Here is a 14,022-nt window from a genome sequence, read left to right as displayed (position 1 = left end):
TATGTAAAGATGTGTTACAACATTTGTTTATGGTGCTGAATAACACTTTAACTGTGTAAAGATGTGTTACTTTTGTTTACGCTGCGTTTGTTTAATTGTGTAAGGATGTATTGCATTTGTTCCACCTTGCCTGCCTAAGGCACCTGATTGGTCTAATAAAGAGCTGAATGGCCAATAGCTGGGCAGAGAAAGGAACAGGGGGTTGGCAGTCAGAGAGAATAAATGGGAGGAGAAATCTAGGCTCAGAAAGAGAAGAGGGGAGAAAGAAAGAAAGAAAGAAAGAAAGAAAGAAAGAAAGAAAGAAAGAAAGAAAGAAAGAAAGAAAGAAAGAAAGAAAGAAAGAAGAACGAGGAGAGAAGGAGGGACATGCCCAGGTCCAGAAGGCAGGGAAGGCAGGTGGATGTCAGCCAGGAAGACATGAGAAGCAGTGAAAGTAAGACATGCAGAAGTAAGGAAGGTAATAATCCCGAGGCAAAGGGTAGATAAAGAGAAACAGGCTCATTCAAGTTAAAAGAGCTAGCCAGAAATGTGCCTAAGTTAGACCAAGCATTTGAAACCATTAAGCCTCCGTGTCATGATTTGGGAGCTGATTGGTGGCCCCAAAGAAAAAGCCTGGTACAAGCCTAGCCTAATCAGTTAGTAACAGATCAGACAGAGAGGCTATTACAACAACTAAAGTGAACAGTAACTGAGGAATAGTCCTCAAGGTTGACCTATGGTCTCTATGTGCCTGTGCAAGCATGTGCACCTGAAGGGGGCGGGGAGGGAGGGGAGAGAGGGGAGGGAGAGTAGGGAAGGGGAGGGGAGAGGAGAGGGGAGCAGGCAAGAGAAGACTTGACCATGGAATAAATGTACCTTAAAAGACACTAGTACCTAATATTCAGATGAGAGAAAAGAGGGACGCAGAGAGAGCATCCTGATGAGACTGGGAAGAAGCAATACAACATACGACTTTTGAGCATGTCTAGCTACCAGAGAGAATCCCTCAGGTGTTCAATGAAGCAGAGGGAAAAATATTTAGAACCTTTGCAATCACCTCTGGGTCATTAGAATAGAACATAAACTCTCTGGTCCCTTAAATTTTAATGAACCCGAGCCTTTTAAAGGTGGCAAGTAGAGCAAGTTTAGCAGTGGAACAATTAAAATGTTAATGGGCCTCTCCTGTAAATAGATTTATGAAAGTCGGAGAATGCTGACAGAGGTGTTTCCTGGCTCACACTTCTTAACTGTCAGTTGAATTCAAGCAAAATTTGCTTTATAAGAAATGCAGAGACTACATCTGTAGGATGTTACGGCTGCTGCCTACTGTGGTTCCTATATCAAAATTCATTCCAGTACTGCATAATATCCCAAAGCTACTCTGCGATCACATAATTGGCCAGTGTGCATTGAGTCTTGAGTGCCTACTTGTTTTCTTTTGCATTTAGTGCTGTGGCATATTTAAAGGAAGCCTGAGTTCATTTTTGCTCATCCCAATACATAGAGAGTTCAAAAGTTCAAAAGATAGAAAGTGCTTCTCAGTGTAAGCCCTGAAATGCATTGGAAAATAAATTTTTGATGTTGTGATACATCCTCAGTTTATTCATGCAGAGAATTGTTTTCTTATCTTTTGGACTTTGATAGCTAGGCTAACCAAAATTTGTTTGAACTCCATAAATACATAATAAAAATTTGACTATTATTTTATTATCATTGACTTCTTTCCAGCCAAACTGAGGTATGTTGACAAATAAAACTGTATCTATTTATGGTATATAGTGTGATGATTTGAAATAAGTATTTACTGTGAAATAATCACCACAGTCATCCATCACCTCATCTAGTCACACTGTGTGCATGTGTATGAGAACATGCAATATCCACCCCATCAGCAGATTTCAAGTGCACAGTATAGTCTCCTCAGCTACACACACCTAGCTGTACATCTGATCCTCACATGTACTTCTATTCATAAACTACACCCGTCATTCAGTGTGACAGAGCATATGGGACTTGCAGCTATGAGTCCAGATGTAAAGTATTCAAATGGGTTAATTTTTACTGATCAACTTCTACTACACTAAATCGTGGAGGCAGTTTCCTTAATAATTCAAAAAAAAAAATGAGAGTTAAAGTCTCCTGGGACTGCCTCTTCCCTCAAGAGCAAAATGCACTAAAGCTCAGAATTACTGTCAATTCCTAATTAACCATATCAATGAGAAGGAACATTAAACACCACTGAAAACTATCCACTGCAGAGTGACAGAAAACATTTTCCAGATCATAAATTGACAAGCCACATAATTTATACACAGAGAAGTGATTCACAGAGTTGCCTAGAAATGTCCTTAAAAATCCCAAGCATGTCCTCATCATTACCACATGGCTATCAGAGTTGTAGGGGTTTTTGTTGTTTTTTAAACAAGCTAGAACTCTCCAGGCATCTACAGCAAATACAGATGTCAGTTTGCACTGCTGAGACAGACAGATGCACCATTAATCCCATCTCAAAGTCCTGAAACGTTTCTGAAAAGGATAACTTTTGTGCTGGACATTAGCACTCATCCCAGAAGAGATGGAGGAGGCCCTGAAGTCCATCTACAGCAAAGGTTCCAGGGGCGTAAGTTATGCAGTGCATTTAGGAATCCTGGGATGGGCTGGTGGGAATAGAATTGCGTGTGCGTAGAGACAAAGATAAAGGTACTAGTAACGATGCAGTGTGTGGTCCCCAGAAGGTACTTCCCTTCCACAGCCGCCAACACCTTGCCTTGTTCTTCCCACTCACATCAGTGAATGTTCATCTAACCCATCCCATCTCCCCTTCCAATGCCAAGATGATGAGTTCCAGAGCTTCCTCTAGTGAATTTGGTTCCTTTCTAACATAGGTAATGCTAGTCCCTAACTCCCTCATAGTATCTAAGTATCCTGTACTAATACTTAGTGAGATAGTCCTAGAGACTATCTCACCTACCTCTATAATCTCTGCAGAGCCAAGGAGAACACCTTCATGTCTGTGGACTGACAAGTTCTGCTGGAGTAGTATAAAAGGACACTCTCTTTGCTGAAACTTCTAACCAGGGAACTGACTAGTGGACTGATGGAGGCAGACAGAGGGTGAATGTCTGGTCGAGCAAGATGCACAGGCGGGTGCTCTGCAGGAGCTTCCACTCTTAGTCACCATGACCTTAAACGAAGCCCATGGGAGGAACGTTCTCTACTAGACCAATGCACTTTCACTGGGTCTGTGCAGGCAGTTCTGAGTCTGATTTTCCAAGAGTGGCACTGCCTGTGAATTTCCAAGTTCCTACTTTACAAAACTTCTCTGAGGCCTTCTGCACCCTTCTCAATAGTTTCTTGACTTCTTCTGTAGGGTTCCCCCCTGCCCTCTCTGTTGGAATGTCTGGGTTTCCTCTCTTGCTGATGCTTTCTCCTCACCTGTCTCTCCATATCAACATCAAGCTGTGGCTCCAGTCCAGACCACACTCCTGACTCTTTTCCACGGATCTTCCCCAGGAGCCCATGGCTGGGACCTCAGGGCACACAAGATCCACATACACACTCTAGCACGCCTCTTCTCCCATGTGGCTTCTCCCTCCTTGTGTTTCCAGAGTTCTCAGTTTCCTTAGCCTCTTTCTCCCCAGCTCGCATTCCCATTAACTCCTCCTGAAGCCAGTCCTTCCAGTCTGCTCCTTTCATCTCCAGCTACAGTTCCTGGTTTTAGCATCCCTCTTCTCTTTAGACTATGGACAGAAGCTCCCAATGGGACTCCCTGACTCTGGATTCATTTCTAACCCATTCATCCTCAAGATGCCAATGTGACTAGATTATGTTTCTGTCTTGAGTTTATGTCTTCTTAGCCATGGGACTAAGAAGCTGAGATTGACAGCATATCAGAATAAATGTTTACTTGGGATGGATGCACACTGTTTCCCAACTATTCCATAGCAGTGTCCAAAGCCTTCCTGAGCGGTCCCATCTGCACTGACCTAGACTCCTCCTTATACAGTTTACCACCCCAGATGTACTATTAGGAAAGTTAACTAACTTACAGTTTTCATAAGGGAAGCTCTTGCCTCCATTTCTTCTTCTCGTCCATTTAACACAACCATCAGCCCCTTACACCCAGAACACTTTTACTCAAGAAGCCCGTGAAGGATAATCAGCTCCTGCAAACCTTATTGAAAGCCCTGCCCTTGTTCTTCTTCCCACTGGGCTGGAAGTATATGTGAGTAGTCTTTGATTGTTGGTTTGTGTCCGTCCAATCTTACTTGAGTCTGAATAAATGTTTGTTGAACAAACTAATAAGAACAGAAAAACCCACCACATATAAAGGAATCGAGTGAGTGATTTGATTTCAGTATCAAAGTAAAAACCAAAAACAAAACAAGGAAAGACCAACACTGGAATCCAGAAAGGAGCTCTGAGGTAAGCTCACTAAATCTATTCTCATCTAGTCCTGATATGAACATGCTCATAACCAAAGGGCTGGATTCGATGGAGGAGGAGAAAACTAACCTTACACCTTAGTAAAATGTGCACTGCTAGGGTACGGAAGAAAAGCATTAAGAGTGCTCAGAGATGGCTTTTCCAGGTCTCTAGTACTTCCCCTAAAGCTTAGACAGCATAGAGATGTAGGTGGGAGGAGCTCAGAGGGAGCACACCTGCCTCACCTACATGAAGCTGAAGCGCCGTACTCCATTCCTACAACTAAAATAACAAGAACAAAAACTAACTAATGGTACTGACAGCTTGCTCACCTTCTGGAAGAGTGTTTATACAATGATCAGCCTCAGAAGGATGGAACATGTCCTGCTGGAGCTGGGGCAGAGTCCTCCTAAGAATTAAAACCAAGACCATTTCCTGTTAGCAAGGGGTTAGCAGGTCTGTGAACAGGCTCCTGACAATGCCATGGAGCTCTCAAGTTGGAGGCGTCTCAGCTTCAGCTCTGCAGTGCCTCCTCCTGGGCTGCTCCTGGCTGTTGGCAGGGATCTGAGGGGAGGGGTGAGTGACGCGGACACCCCCTTAGTGCTGTTGCACTGGAGGACTGCCGGGGAATCTGTCTTCCCTCGGAAACTAAAAGCTGTGGTGGACTAACATGTTAGCTTATGAGCAGAGTAAAATCACAAACCTTTCATAAGGGGACTGAAGAGAAATCTAAAACACAAAATTTCAACAGACAAGTGTTTAATAAATGTTAATGAAAGTGGATAATGCCAGAATAAAAGTCCTTGTGTATAGTAGGGTAAGTAGGAACCCCAATTTTAGACCCAGACTGGATTCCAGTCCTAACTCCTTCTGAGTTAACTATCTGAACTTTCTCTGGAGCTTCAGATCCTTATATGCACTTTCTTCAGAAAAACATAACTTCCTTATCATAATATATACACTCTACTATCATCTTCTGATATGATTTTTGTGGGCACTAACAGAACTAAAATAAATAAAGAACATGATTTGTTCCTGGCATGTGAAAAATACCTAAGACCTTTACAATAATCAGTTTTTAATGAAAGGAAACAGTTACTAAAGACTCACTTTTGTGAAATATACATATTGTACATATTTCACACACACACACACATATACACATATGTAAGCATATATGTATTATATACCCACATTTATTCCTAATTCCACTATTGAAAAGAGACAGAAACCTTTCATTTGTAACAAAGTGGCTGGGACTGGAGATGATTACATTAATGAAATGATCCAGGCACAGAAACACAGATTTTACTTGGTTCACAGCACGTGTGGAAATGAAAGTGTTGGTTTCCTTACCATTTACCACACTGTGGTGATGACCAGAAGCTGACGGGAGGAGGGACAGCAGAGAAGGGTGGACAGTCGACAAGAAGTCCTAAGTACAAACAGAAGGAGCAAAACATTTTGTTCTACTGCTTCATAGAGAAAGTGTGTGTAGGGCCAAAGGAAGCCCTGAGTGAGTGACCTCCTGTAGGAACGTGGGTTTAAACATGAGCATAGACTCTTGAGGACTCCAGGACCAATTGGCCCCTGGTATATTGACAAAGCCATTCCCCATACGGGACAGGCTCAAGAGGGAGGAAAGAGTTCCTCAGGCAGCCCCAGGAGGGGTGCTCATGAACAATTGGCCATGTGTACAAAGACTACCAAGTGCAGCTTTCTCCTCCTGGATGTTTCCAGCCTGAGATGGCTGCCTACAGAGATCTCCTCCCCAGACTAGCCAGCCCCTCCCCATGTGCTGGACCTAATAAGCACGAGCAGGTTCCCATATTGTGGTGGAGTGGTTACAGCATCCCACCTGATCCCACTTCAGTATGTGTGCCTGTGTGTGTCTTTTCTAAATCCCCTTACATCCCTAGCCAGGGTGCTGGGACCCAAGGTGTGTAGGTCACAACAAGTGTAGATTATAATAATGCGGTAATATGTATTGTATATAGTTAAGGCTAGAAGAAAGGATTTTAAATGTTTTAAATACAAAAGGTAATGAGTCTGGAAAGAACTCAGTAAATAAAGTACTTGCCTTTCTAGAACCCACAAAAAGTGGGGTTCATGGGGAGCCAGGCATGGTGGTCTGTGTTTGCAATCCCAGTGAGGGGCAAATGGAGACAGATGGATCCTGGAGGCTCATTGATTAGCCAGCCTAACCTACCTGGCAAATTTCAGGCTATTGAGAAAAACTGCCTTTAAAAAAAAAAAAAAAGAAAAAAAGGAAGGCAATGACTGAAGAATGATACTCAAGGTTGTCCTCTGGCAGATACATGCACTAGCACACACATGTGCACACACACACACACACACATGCATGCATACACACAAACACACACACACTTAAGGTGAATGAATGACTAAAGACATAGACAGGCTTATCTGAATTTAAGCATCATACAGTGTATAGAGGTGTCAAATACCCCACAGTGGCCCTCAATACACTCATACACACAGTATGTATCAATTAAAGTAAATCTAACTTTAAAATTAAATTATATATAATATAGCATATTATATATAAAAAGTTAAAGTATATGAAAGACCATGAGCTGACCATAATGCTGTGTGTGGACAGGCAGTCAGCTGGGCTCCACATAAAAACAGGAATAAGAGCTGCACAAAGGATATTTCAGTGCTGCTGTTTATAGCATTTGGCAACTGAGGAAATATAAAACTTAAATTACTCATAAGTTACCATAGAAAAGGGCTTGCTACAACCATGGCACCTTAGGCTCATAAATAACAAGAAAATAAATGAGAAGAAAAGTCTTTTTAAAGAAAGTTTTCAGGTATACTAAAGGAGAAGATAGGCAAAGTGCCCAAAAAGGTAGGAGGCAGAGATGAGTAGATGGCCGGTGGCATTCTGAGCTGAACCCCATGGAGATGATCAGCATCTAGTGCAAATGCAAGTTTGTAGTTCCACAGAGCCTGCAGCCAGCTGTAGAGATAGGGTACGCCTCAGAATGGAGTGCAAGATGGGAACTGGCAGGAAGAAAGGCAGGAGAAATGATGTGGCCAGGGGAGGAAGGACCCTGCAGGTGACACTGGGGATACAGAGGAAAAGGCAAAAGCCATAGAAAAGCAGAAAGAGAACGAGCTAGCCATGTCATATGCTACAGAAAGTGAGGATGGGTGCATTCAAAGAAGAAGGCTCTGAGAAGCATCCACAGCAGAGGGGAGCAGCCCGCAATAAATTCATTGATAAATTATAAAAAAATCAAGTTATGGGAAGGCAGCTCAGGGCAAAGTGAGCTCAGTTCCCAGCATCCTATAAAAGTAACAGAAAGCAGCTGATGGTGCTCTCGAAGAAGAAAGAGGAGGGGGGGTCCCTGGGGCTTGCTGACCAGTCAACATAGCCTCAACTGTGAGTTCCAGGCCGAGTGAGAGATGTTGTTTCAAATAACAAAAAGCAAAAACAAACAAACAAGCAAAAACCCAGACAGGCTTGACCAATGGACTAAAATAGAGGACCTGGAAATAAACAGACAAACTATGGCCACCTAATTTTGGACAAATGGGCAAAAACATACATTAGAAAATATAGCCTATTCTACAAATGATGTACACAAAGCTGGATATTCACCTACAGAAGAATGAAATTGAGTTAATATCTTTCATCTTGTAGAAAAAACAATAAAAATGAATAAAATACCTTAATTATAACCTGAAATACTGAAATTTCTAGATGAAAATATAGGGAATATTCTTGAAGGCTCTGGAGTAGGCAAGAACTTTCTGAAAAGAATTTCAGTAGTGCAGAAATTAGTACCAGTTATCAACAGATGGGGCAACATGAAATTAAAATTCTTCTGTTCAGTAAAGGACACCATCGTCAGAGCACAGAGCCCACAGAATGGGAGAACATCATTACTAGCTACATTCAGGGGAGGACTAACAGACGTTACAAAAAAATTTTCAGAAAGCAGATATCAAGGAAATAAAACTTCCAATCAACAAATGGCCTAATGAGTAGAACACATAATTTTGAAATGGGGGGTGGCAGACACCATAAGTGACCAACAGCTATTTTAAAAAGTGTTCAACATTCCTAATCACGAAGGAAAAGCAAACTAACCCTACTTAGAAATACCAGAGGAACCTTTCTACACTGCTATGAGGAATGAAAATTAACACATCTGTCTCAGTTAGGGCTGCTGTTGCTGTGATGAAACACCATGACAAGAACAACATGAGGAGGAAAGGGTTAATTTGACTGGCACTTGCCCATCATAGTCCATCCCTAAAGGAAGTCAGGACAGGAACTCAAACACAGCAGAAGCATGGAGGCAGGAGCTGATGCAGAGACCATAGAGGGGTACTGCTTAGTGGCTTGCTCCACATGCCTTGATCAGCCTGCTTTCATATAGAACTCAGGTCCATCAGCCTAGGCATGGCATGATCCACAATGGGTTGGGTCCTTCCCCATCAATCATTCATTAAGAAAATATCCTACAGGCTTGCCTGTAGCTGGATTTTATGGAGGCATTTTCCTAATTGAAGTTCACCCTCTCAAATGACTTCATCTGTATCAAGTTGACATAAAACCATCCAGCACATCATCCATGTAAAAATTAGTATGGGTTTCCTCAAAAATTAAAACCAGAATTACCATGTGACCCAGCTGTTCTATTCCTGGGCACATACCCAGAGAACTTTGTACCCTATTATCTTAGTTAGGGTTTCTATTGCTGTAAAGAGACACCATGACCATAGCAACTCTTATAAATGAAAATATTTAATTGAGGGGGCTTGCTTATAATTTCAGAGGTTCAGTCCACTATCATCATGGCAGTTTGCAGGCAGATGTACTAGAGCTGAGAGTCCTACATCTTGACTCAGAGGCAACAGGAAGTCGACTGACTCACTGGGTGGAATTCCAAGCATAGGAAATCTCAAAGCCCACCCCCACAGTGACACACTTCCTCCAACTAGGCTATTCCCACTCCAACAAAGCCACACCTCCTAATAGTGCCACTCCCTCTGGGGGCCATTTTCTTTCAGACCACCACACCTACCATATATATATTTACACATTCATGTTTATTGTTTTTGTATTTACTACAGCAAGAAAACAGCCAATATTGATGTCATAAACAGATAATTAGGTAATGAAAATCTGGAACATGTTCTAAATGGAATATTATTCAGCTGTTAAGAAAAAGGAAATCACTAAATTTTTAAAAAGTGATAGATTTAGAGACTGTGACTTTAAGTGAGGTTACTCAATTTCAAAAAAGAAAAAAGAATAATGTTCTGTTGCATATGCAGATCCTAGCCTGCAACTGTACATACATGTGTGTATGTAAACAAATGTGGTTACAATACAGAAGAAGGAGTGATTTCAGAATGCCCACTCTAACGATGTGGATGTCCACCGAGATGTATAAAGTTTGAGACAGGGCAAATGTTTGAGAGGCTATGTTAACCTATTCATGTAGTGTTTGTTATTTGTGAATTCATTCTTTTTTAAGTTAAGGTGCTGAATGATAGGAGATAACCAAAGTTATCCTCTGGCTACACACTCATGAGCACACATGTATACGCACAAAGAAAGGAAGAGAGGGAGGGAGGAAAGAAAGGAGAAAGAGGGAGCGAGGGAGGGAAGAAGAGATGGAGAGAGGAGGGGGCAGGAAAGAAGGATAAAGAAGCATCAATAAACTATCTTTAAGATACTAAAGGTAAGGCAAAGAAACAGTGTCAAGACATATCAACAGACAAGACAGAACCGTATTTGTGAATGGAAAGGAAGTGGTACAAACAAAAAAGCCACATTAAGAAGAGAGGATGTAGAGAAAACACACCAGGAAGCCCCAGAAGCATCAAAGCAAGGGTGCCATGGACAGGAATGAGAGATGAAAGAAGAAAGGGTTAAACTTGGGGACACTGAAACAGAGGACAAAAACCACATGCAAATGTGTCTAATGTCAATATTAGCAATAAAGCATGGGTTGCCAAAGCTGTAAGGCAAATGTCTAGGTCCAGTTGGTGGGGGAGCAGAAAGAACAACTATTGATAAACATAAGTAAACATATTTAGATCTCAGAGAAAGATCAGAATGGGTAGAGTTTGAACACAGTGAGTGGAGTTGAAAATGGTGGAGGAACCACCAGGGAGCATGGTAAACAGAAACAGGGCTCTAGAGACAGGACTCAAAGGTGACCCCACTGCTCCTCAGCCACGAAACTTCAGCTGCATTCTAAATTCCACCCATTTTGGCTCCAGGTTTCCAAGTCAGCTCTAGAAGTCTGGACCACATTTCTGCACAAGTCTGTAGTAAGAAGAGATTGTATTATGGTTTGTACATGAAGGACCATCTCAGAAGGTTTATCTAAATCGCAATGCTCAGCAGTCAACATGTAGAGACGTGATTGGCACCTGAGGACAATGACCTAGTCAATAGCTAAATCCCTGATAAAATCCCAACTTAATAGCATCAGTGGGAGGTGGTGATCAGTTGAAGGAAGTAGGTCATAGGGCGTACCCTGGAAAGATACAGCTAGTCCTCATGCTAGCCCACCCTCCCAACCCCCAACCCTACTTCTTGTCAACACTAAGGTGAGTGACTTTGCTCTGTCACACTGTTAACCATGGTGTTCTGTCTCATCACAGCCTATAAACAGCAAAGCAAACCAATCATGGACTGAAAACTCAGACAGTATGAGCCATGTAAGCTCTCCATCCTTTACTGTTTATATAAGTCTTTTCTCACTGCACAGGCAAAACCTCTAACACATGGATGCAAAGTCTATGTGCCATGTTTTGAATTCTATGTCAGAAATACCTATGTGAGGTGCACATATTAGATCATGGATGTGAGATGTCCTATACAATTTAGGAGACTGCCTGGTCACACATTGACCTTGCTCCTTAAAGTCTCCCCACCCAGGTGTTAGAGAAACATAAATATCCCAAGATCCAAGAACTTAGGTGACTAGCTCTATTTTTTTGTTGTTTATTTGTTTGTTTGTTTGTTTTCCAGGACAGGGTTTCTCTGTGTACTTTCAGTGCCTGTCCTGGAACTCACTCTGTAGACCAGGCTGGCCTTGAACTTAGAGATCCGTCTGGCTCTGCCTCCCAAGTGCTGGGATTAAAGGCGTGCACCACCACTGCCTGCCTTGGCTAGCTCTATCTTAATTCAGTCCTGATCTCTACAGTACCTCCGTGTTGGGGGATATTTGATCACACTGTGAACCCTGAGTTTGCATTTGCATTGATTAAATAAAATTAACCTTAGGTCAGATGGCTAAGACAGCAACCAGTTGACAGAAAGTAATCACAGCACCAGAAGGCACCTGGAAAAGGCAGGGACCCTGGAAGTAGTGGGAAGGGGCTTTGAGTGTCGAGGCCTTCTCTGTTTTGATGGATCGGGAGGACTTAGTGCTTTTTGGGAGACAGATGCTATGGAGACGTGGGGAGTCAGACATACAGAATAAAAGAAAGGTAAAAAGCCACATGGCAAAAACATAGATTAATAAAAGCAGGTTAATTTAAATTATAAGAGCTAGTGGGACAAGCCTAAGCTAAGGCTGAGCTTTCATAATTAATAAGAAGTCTCCATGCCATTATTTGGGAGCTGGCTGGTGGGACAGAAAAAGACTCATTATACCTCCATGTTCACTATTTTCATCTCACTGTTATCTAAGTGTTCACAAAAGTACATCGCAAAGGCTATATTTTAATATAACTGTCCTTTGAGGCCTCAGAGATCTGGGTAGAGTTTATCTACTCCTCCTGTTTAATCCTGTGAAAAGCATGTTCAGAGTACCATTAACATAAGTAAACTCATCAATATCCCCTTATCAAAATGTCAGCACTCATGAGGCTGAGGCAGGAGGATTACTGAGAGTTCAAGGCCGGCCAAGTTTGTAGCATGATTAGTCTATCAAACAAACAAACAAACCGGAAGCCTTAAGGCCATCCATCACTAAGCAGCAGTCGGGAATTTCTCATGGAAAGTCTTCAGTAAGCAAAGAGAATTCAGAACTTCCTGGTAAGTTCTATCACACACATCGGGACAACTGGCACTCAAATGGAGCACTGATGCCCACCGAACCTGAGTTGTTGCAACCCAGAAGAGGTGCCCAAAGTGTCTTGACATCCCCTAGATTGAAAATATCAGCTTCAATCCCACTGAGAAGACATAGGAAAATTAAAACAAACTTCATAAAAACAGCCTAGGCCTGGATGTTCTGGAATAGTTAAACCCCAACTCTGGAACTAGGTATGGTGTGGTGGTAGAGGCATGCTTGTAATCTCAGTACTTGGGAGGTAGAGGCAGGAGAATTGGAAGTTTAAGGACACAGCTACATAGTGGGTGAGATCAAGTCTAGCAAGGGCTGCATGTGACTCCTTGTCAAAAAAACAGAAAAAGAAGAAAGGAGAGGAAGAGCCCTAGCTCTGCAGTGAAAACATCTGGGTTCAGATCTGGCAATGCAAATCTCAACTCAGTCATGTCTCTTCCCCACTCATGGGCATGAAAGAACTGCCCATCTCACTCATGACACTGGTAAACGCAAGTAGCTAACAGTCATCTGGTGTCTAAGTAGGAATTCAAGGGAATTAACTACTAGCTGTGGTTTGTGATAACTACTCACACAATGAGTCCTTCAGTGAAGTGCTGATTTTCTGAATCAGTCTCACATTAGTCATCCAAAGCTTCCAAATTGTGATCAAACAAAATCATCAGACTGATCAATCATCATGAGAATGGGGAAATCCATGGCACACATCTTTTGTCTCATTAATAAATTTTCTAAATGAGTTTCCCTTCTAAGAGATACAATCATAAATGTGACATGTATGTAAATCTGACTTTTGGTGAGCTGCTCATCTTCACTTGATCTTTTAAGATAAGCTACACATAACTTGAATCACTACATTCACTACACTGATGATCTGTAAGTGTGGGTCAATCGGATGGCATACTTTCATCAGCAGTCTTTAATTCATCAAAAGCCTGTATGCAGGAGTAACAGACCTCAGATGTCAATGACAATCTCAAGAAGAATTCTCTTGCATTTAACAAATAGACAGGTGTGTGGTATTCAAGTGCTATGTGTGTATTCTACATGCCAAGAATTGAGAAAAAAAAAAAAAAAGCCTGGCAATAGATCCCACTGCGGTCCTGATGTGTGAACTCCAGCACCAGAGAGAACTATAAACAAATGACCACACTTCCCCTACCATAAATAACTAAAAGTCATCAGAGTGACTTTAGCAATTCCTTGAAACCACATTTCTATTAAATCTTTTAAGAATTTATATTAGCTTTAATACCTGACTTCACTTCATCTGATATATAAATACAACTACAATTCTTTTTTTTTATTGCAATATCATCATTCTAGGCCAAAGAGTCAACACTGAAAGGAGATGAACACTGTCGTGTAAGAGTGGAGTGTGTCTTCCCACCGGGGTTGTTCAGTCCAGTGTTGATGGGTAAATGAGACAAGGAAACCTAGGGTTCACTTTAACAGTATTCCCACTAAAGCGACTTTGCTCTGAAGCATTATAAGATAAAGGCTTTCACAGGCACAGGCTACCCAGAGTGATGTTTTCCAAGATAACAGA

At 41.9% G+C, this 14,022-nt stretch overlaps 1 protein-coding gene across 4 annotated transcripts in view; it reads right to left on the bottom strand.

The window, feature by feature from the left end:
- LOC102920155 (EGF-like and EMI domain-containing protein 1) overlaps positions 1-14,022 on the bottom strand; it is a 708,148-nt gene that overhangs the window by 692,889 nt on the left and 1,237 nt on the right. The gene's annotated exons all lie outside the window — the stretch shown is intronic.

The sequence above is a fragment of the Peromyscus maniculatus genome, chromosome 6 (genome assembly GCF_049852395.1).
Source record: "Peromyscus maniculatus bairdii isolate BWxNUB_F1_BW_parent chromosome 6, HU_Pman_BW_mat_3.1, whole genome shotgun sequence".
NCBI classification, from domain to species: domain Eukaryota; kingdom Metazoa; phylum Chordata; class Mammalia; order Rodentia; family Cricetidae; genus Peromyscus; species Peromyscus maniculatus.
The sequence above is the reverse complement of the archived record's forward strand: the minus strand, read 5'-3'. Positions and strand labels throughout refer to the sequence as shown.